This window comes from Biomphalaria glabrata, chromosome 10, assembly GCF_947242115.1.
Source record: "Biomphalaria glabrata chromosome 10, xgBioGlab47.1, whole genome shotgun sequence".
Taxonomy (NCBI): domain Eukaryota; kingdom Metazoa; phylum Mollusca; class Gastropoda; family Planorbidae; genus Biomphalaria; species Biomphalaria glabrata.
In genome coordinates, this window is record NC_074720.1 from 45450001 (window position 1) to 45457762 (window position 7762).

The window sequence follows — 7762 nt, forward strand, 5'->3', positions numbered from 1 at the left end:
CTCAAAGAACTAACCTAAGTCCGTTACACTTTCCTCTTGAATCGGTGTGACACCATGATTAAACGTTGACGGCATGTTTTTGCGCTCCTCTTTTCGGCTTTCGTGTTAAGGATGACTTAAGTAAACATGTTCGTCTTGTCTAATTGTCACAGTCTTAGTTGACATTGCATGATCTAAAGTTCACGTCATGTTAAGAGTTTAAAAGACTCGTGGAATTCCTGATGTAGAAAACAGGAAGTAGAAGGAATAAAGTTGACTTTGAGTTCAGTCAAGTCAGTAAGGTTTTGCTCCCGGTCCAGGAAGGTTGGACGTTGCTTCCTGGACTGGTGTATATATATGTATATAGGATGAAAGTCGATGGACTAATGATTGTTGATTAATAATATTTGAGAGTTGATTTCATTACGTGCTTATTGAATATTAAGGTATTATTCGTATTTCAATGGATATCTATAGTTGAAGCTCCAGTGTCACTAGTAGTAATTGTTCTTATTGTTACCCGCTGAGATGCGGACGTGATTGATACATTTGATACCGCTGCTATGCGGATAGGATTGTTTATTATTTCTTGACTCACAAATGTCAATCGACGTTCAGTCGCCTCTTTCCGTAGACGGCGAATGCCTGTGCTGGAAAATATTTCTCTATTGGTAGCATTATCTCGGTATGTTATTCAAATGATCCTTCTCAGCCGTCACTGCTGTCTTTTTTCAAGGTGGCGTTGGGACAATGATTGTTTTGAGTAGGTGGATTTCATCTCCAAGCTAATTGATTTGTTTGTTCAAATTGGCCGTGCTTTTTGAAAGATGGCTCCTGCTTTCCTATCCGTGATAACACTGCCTAAATTCGGGTGTAACAAATCAATAATTTAGCTTACAGTTTTATTGTTCAATTATAAGAAACAAAAAAAACCCACAATAGTTGTTTGTTTTTAGGGAGAGATTTCGTTTTCCTTGGGTGACACCGACCCTAGTGACGCCACTGAATCTAGCCATGCATGTTAATCAATAATATAAACTTTAGCCTACTAAGTAGTTGGTTATCCTGGCTGATACCACACTCTAATTTTTAGTACCCATTAGAGTTTGGTGGACTTAGAGGTATCATAAATATTCTGAATCTCAAAGCCCTTGTCTTTACCAGGTTCAAAAGTCATGTGTTGTAACCTTCAGCCATTAAATCACCTAATTAAAGATGTAGTGAAAGAAGTGTATACTAAAAAAAAATGTATATGGGTTAAATACATTTTGTTGCATAATAACCTCAAAATGAATTTTTAAAATTTTTATTTTTTTTTCGACCACATTTTTCACCTGCGGTCACATCATTATTTTTCTTTTTTTTTATGAAAATTAAACATATTGAAAATTTTTGCAGCCTATTACCTATGATATACTATCAATAAACTACATGTGAAAATTTATTAGTCTAAATTATACAGAACTAAAGATTTTGAGATTCTTGTGGACAACATGCACCTAAAAATACATTTTGAGAAAAACGCATTTAAAGTTTTTAAAATGATATAAAATATTTATTGCAACCATAAAAATGAAAAAAAAAAGGGAATATTTACATAATATAACATAATAGATAATAAAAAAAACTATTCATTAAAATGGCCTGATTGATAGATTGGACCTTCTAGAACCTCTGCCCGGTGCTCATGCTCAATTCTTTGCTTTTTCAATTTTTTTCTCCTGGACACTAATGTGATTGATCTTTTTCTAACAACAAGCTGTAGTTTGACATTTTGCTTTTTCTCACTAGAAGAAATGTTCTTTAGTGTCCAGGGAACGCCTAATATGTCAAAAACTGATTTAATGCCATTATTGAAGGCTAAAACAGCAAGGTATGTCGCCGTCCTTAGTTTTTAATGTTGCGAATTCTGTTTTGGGGCAATTTGCCAAATTAGGGAATGAAAAGATTCATTGGCGTTTTGTGTTCCCATTCTTGAACATGTTTTTAACAGATCTGTGTCTGTTATAGGAAATAACAGTTTTCCTATTTCTGATGTGATGGTCTGATTATGTTTTTTGTATGGCTGTTTTAGTGCCTCTGATCTCTTAAAGTGTGACACCAAGATGTAGTGCCATCAGGACACAACCTGTGGTTATGATCTAGGTCTGAGCTCATCATATGAAAAAATGAGTCCATAACAGCCAGCTTCATTTTTTTGAATGTCAGGAGCATTTTGGCGCAGAACTTTGGAATAGTTATTTGTAATTTTTTCAATTTTTGGCTTTGTAAGCCTATAATTTAGTTCTTTTTTGTTAGACATTTTTAAATTGTTCAAATCATTAAACATTCTTTTTGAGATGTGGTTAATACAGTCCTCTTTTAAGATTTCTACATCATATCCTGAGTTGGTAATGGCAGATGAATGTGATTTACTATCGCCATCACACAGCATCATGCCATAAACAAGTTTTCTGATGCCACAGAGTGAGAACAAATTTTGGATGCTGCTGCGGCCTCCATTGCATTTGCTGAGCCACTGAAGTTTTTTTGACACATATGCTTAGAGGCATCTAAATTTAGTTCTGCAGAGTTTGAATCACAATAATTTGATAGGACTTCGGTGTCGATGACGAGTCCAGTATCAAAATCAATAACTGTGCCAATTCCTGAATGAGATGAGTGGCCCCTTTTATGCCAAGTCCCATCGAAAGAAACTGTAATAACAGGACAGCCTGTTGAACTTATTCTATCATCTGTAGTCAGAGGTTGTGAAATGTTTCTTCCATGCACAACAGCAGATGCCCTAATCATACATTCTTCACCAGCTTCAATTATAGCAGTGTTGACTATGTTAGCTAGATTGTTATAAGTATTTCTGTGCATGCAGGGCATACTCATAAGTCCACAAAACCTATCAAATTTAGAATGCGAGATTCCAGATTCTTTTAATGCAGCGACAGCGCGGACATTAATATCCAGATGAACATTATTACTTTTTTTTGAGGTCAAGTCAGGCCACAAATATATTTCACAATTTAGGCATTTGATTTTAATCAAATGAGCCATGCCTTTTGATTGTGTGATGCACATGGTTAATTTTTTGTCAAAGCAATGTGGACAGCACAACAAGGAGACCATTGTGGTCAATTCCATTGAATTCATCATGACGTATATGAAATCTTCAGGCAGCCTCTTATTGGTGTTATCAGCGTTAGTAATTGCAGTTAGAATTATTTTTCGTTCAGCTGCACTTGCAGGCTGCGTTGTTGCTGCTTCAGATCCAGCTGTATCCAAAACAGAGCTGCAAACAAATAAAAAAAAATTAGAGGTTCTTTAAAAAAAAATTCAATAGTATGAAAGTACACGTCACATCTATTTATGTACAACATGAAGATTATTTTAAATTTTATAATGCATTTTAGGAATCATATATTGTATTAATCATCAAAAGTACAAAATGTAAAGAGACATGTTACATGTAGATCTATATATCATGGTTCATACAACTTTTGTGAAAATGAATTCCAGACATTTTCCAGACATTTATCTTATGTTTTCCAGACTTACTAACAGTAAAAAGGATGGCTACCTGAGCATGCCATATGTGCTCTGGACTGCTGTATTCGTGATCTTGGGTTCAAACCCTGCCAATAACTTAGTTGTAAAATCTTATTCTTAATCTCATAACTAGTCCAATAGTTTTATAATTTTTATATAGATATTTAGTGGCTTAAACATTAGACACTAGTTAAAAAGTAAAGACTTATTTAGACTAGCCTAGGTTAGAGGGCCTACCTCTAGTAGGCCTATAATTCTATTGGAGGAGATAATTTTAAATAAAGATCTAGAGATAGATTAACTGTATTGAACTTGAAATTTAATTTGTAGTAGTGGCTTACTTATGTCTAATTCACAATATGCCTATGCCTATGTGAATACTGACTTGTTTTTTTTAACAGGGTAAAAATTGATAATATTGATATCTAGATCTAAATCTATATCATAACCATACTAGATTATAATTATAGATCTATATGCTAAGTATGCTAGATCTAAATCTAGACTTAGATCAAGACTAAATCTAGTAGTAGATCTAGTATTCTAAGTCTTTTTAGTTTTTGAGTTTAGACTCAAGATCTATATTCTACATTGAATAGATTTGGGGGAAAAAAAAAGGGGGGGGGGGGTAATCGTGCATAGATCGAGACTAAATCTAGTTGCAGACCTAGTAATCTAAGTCATTCTTGTGCTCTAGTCTTTTATCTTTTAGTTTAGACTAAGATCTAGATCTATATTCTATGTTGACTAGATATAATATAACTTGTTTTCTTTATTTAAATGGGGAAGGGGGGGGGGAATCGCGCATAGATCAAGACTAAATTAGGTACTAAATCTAGTAGTAGACCTAGATCTAGTAATCTAATTTGCGCATAGATGAAGACTAAATCTAATTCTAGACCTAGTAATGGAAGTCATTCTAAAGGCCTAGTCTTTTAGTTTAGACTCAAGTGCGCATAGACAGCTGCCAAATAATTAACCTAAAAAACTAGGGGCCTTCGATGGGAAGTTTTACCGATCTTATAGGCATATTCTATGTTGACTAGATATATTATAATATAATTTGTTTTCTTTATTTAATGTGTGTGTGGGGGGGGGGGGGGGTAATCACACATAGATCGAGGCTAACATTAGGCTAGTAGAAAACCTTGATCTATTAAGAAGTGGCGCATAGATCAAGACTAAATCTAGTAATCTAGTCTAGTAGAATTTAGAATTTAGTAGATCTAGTAGACCTAGAACAGATATAGATCTAGTAATAAAAGTCGCGCATAGTCATAGATCGAGACTAAATCTAGTAGTAGACCTAGATCTAGTAAACTATCTAAGTCGCGAATAGATCGAGACTTTTAAATCTAGTAGTAGACCTAGATCTAGTAAGTCATTCTTGTTGCCAAATATTTTTGGTTTAGACTCAAGATCTAGACTCTATATATATATTCTATATTGACGTCATTGACGAGATATATTTGTTTTCTTTATTTAAAAAAAGGGGTGGGGGGAGTTTCGCCCATGCATAAATAAATCTAGGCCAAAAACTTCCCGACCTTTGGTAGCCTAACTGAAATTTGATCGACCATCTAGATAATATAGAATAACATCTTCTAATCATCATCTTTTATTGAAGTAACGTCTGTATTATATAAGATAAGATAACAGCAGTCATAATAAACTAGTTACTAGTCTAGGACTAGATCTATTACTAAATCTGATTTAAGTCTACAGTACACCGTCTAGAAATTGGCTGGCATTTCACCGACATGCCGTGGATTGCTCATGCTTTCACAATAGATAGATCTAGTAGGCCTATTAATGGAAGCCTCTATGCCCAACTAGATCTAGCAGCCTAGCGTTTTACCGGTTACGGCGCCTGAGGGCTGAATGACATCGGATTATTTTTTTTTCAAATTCCAGACATTTAACAAAATTGCATCGAAAAGTAGCAATTTTCCAGACTTTTTTAAGACTGAAATCTGAATTTTGAAATTCCAGACTTTTTCCAGACCGCGTACGAACCTTGATATATGTATTAGATCTTAAAAAAAAAAAGACCAAGTTGAAGTCCTACAACTACATGATAATCTAGATTTAGAATCTAGATTCTAGATCTAGATGTCTAGATCTAGTGACAATCTAGAATATCTAGTCATTCTAGTTCTAATGTGATCTATGTCCCTAATCTATACTAGATCTAAAAAAGGATAGATCTCTATGTTTGCAATCACTTTCATGATATTTATTTAATGTCTAGATCTATATATAGATGTGATTCATTGATATGATAAACACGTTGCGTTTGTCGAATTCAAAGATTGATGAAGCAAAGTGATTATCTCATTATTTTATGACATTATGTGTAAGCACACGCTGGTCTAGTAAATAAAAAACTCTAGATTTAGACTTACCTTTGTAATTATGCATTTGTCTTTGAAGCATGTCTTCCTCTGGGCTTACAGTAACGTTTTTTCTTTCCAAACATATAACCTTTTGTTGGCATTTCTGAGTTTGAATAATGAATCGAGGCTTTCAAATGTTTACAGAAGAAGGACCGGTTCACGTCATGTGCGCATGCGTGTAAATTTTGTTGTCATAGTTACCAATGTAGCTTTGATAGTGCGCATGCGTAAATATGGCTTAGTGAGTGTGTATATGAGGATATAGGGAAAAAAAAGAGGTAGTGACGTATTTTGAAAGTTTATATTTATAGAATGAGAAACCATGCACATAATCGGAACTAGAAAAGTAGACCTTTGTATCGATACCATCTGTTAGGGATAAGAGCGTACATTAGCTTATCAACTTTAGCTTACAAAATGTTGATTTTTAACCAAAACATCAAAATTTTGCTTATACATCTACTTTTAAAATACAAAATTGATGTATAAAGCGCAGTTTTTTTAGTATTCTGATAGGGAATTCGTTTTCTAGACATTTTAAACTATTAAAATCAATTAATTTTAAAATATCGATATTTTTGACCTAGATCGATGTTTTCTCACTGTGCATCCCCCTTAAATACGCAGAAGTCCGATTTTAAAGATCCATCCCCCCAAAAAAAGCACAAGCCGATTTCAAATAGCCACTACAAATAACAAACAGGTCGATTCAAAACAGAAACTACGAATAATGTTCATATATGAAAAATGCACAAGTCTATTCAATCAGCCACCCCCAAAAGAGTAGAAGTTGACTCTAAATAACCACAAAAAAAAACAAAAAAAAAACCAACATAACAGTCATTACAAAAATGTCGATTCCGAAAAAGCAATTACAAAAAAAAAAATGGATTACAAACAACAATTAATTTAAGAAATTTCTTGATTCGAAGACAAGCCTTATTAAGTCCTTAATTAAGATCATTCGGGAAATACCAAAAATAAAATACAAAAGCTTTAAAGCAAGCCTGCAGATTATCACTATAGGTTGTTCCAAGATTTCGAATCTGTCAACAACTGTTCTTACTAAGCATCTAGGAGGTAAAAAGAACCTGTGTAAGAAATTTCTTTTTAATAGGTGCGACAATGTAAGAGATTTCTTGGTTTTTGAAGACAAGCTTTATAATTTCCTTATTAAGTTGATTGGGAAATATCAAAAATAAAATACATAGCTTTCATAGCAAGCCTACGGTTTTTCGCAAATGGTGGTCCTAACGTTTTGATTCTTTCGAAACCCGTTCTTAGTAAGCATCTAGGAGTTAAAAGAAACCTGTGTACGAAATTTCACGTAAATAGAAGCGACAGTTTAAGAGATATCTTGATTTTCAAAGACAAGTCTTATAATCTCCTAATATTTATTTATAGTTGATTTGGGAAATACCAATAATAAAATACAAATCTTTGATAGCAAGCCTGTGGTTTTTCGCAAATTGTGGTCCCAACGTTTTGATTCTATCGAAACCCGTTCTTAGTAAGCATCTAGGAGGTAAAAGGAACCTGTGTACTAAATCTCACTTGAATAGAAGCGACAGTTTAAGAGATATCTTGATTTTCGGAGACAAGCCTTATAATTTCCTTATTAAGTTGTTTTGGAAATACCAATAATAAAATACAAAGCTTTGATAGCAAGCCTGTGGTTTTTCGCAAATTGTGGTCCCAACGTTTTTATTCTATCGAAACCCGTTCTTAGTAAGCATCTAGGAGGTAAAAGAAACCTGTGTACGAAATTTCAAATAAATAGAAGCGACAGTTTAAGAGATATCTTGATTTTCAAAGACAAGTCTTATAATCTCCTAATATTTATTTAT

The 7762-nt window shown here is 33.7% G+C and overlaps 1 long non-coding RNA gene across 1 annotated transcript; it reads right to left on the bottom strand.

Annotated features, from left to right (window-relative positions):
- Window positions 1-1505: 1505 nt before the first annotated feature.
- On the bottom strand, window positions 1506-6702 carry LOC129928691 (uncharacterized). Its single transcript, XR_008780165.1, has 2 exons — window positions 5925-6702; window positions 1506-3262 (listed from the first exon to the last, which is right to left on the bottom strand). It is a non-coding gene; the product is annotated as an uncharacterized LOC129928691 (long non-coding RNA).
- Between the last annotated feature and the right edge of the window lie 1060 nt (window positions 6703-7762).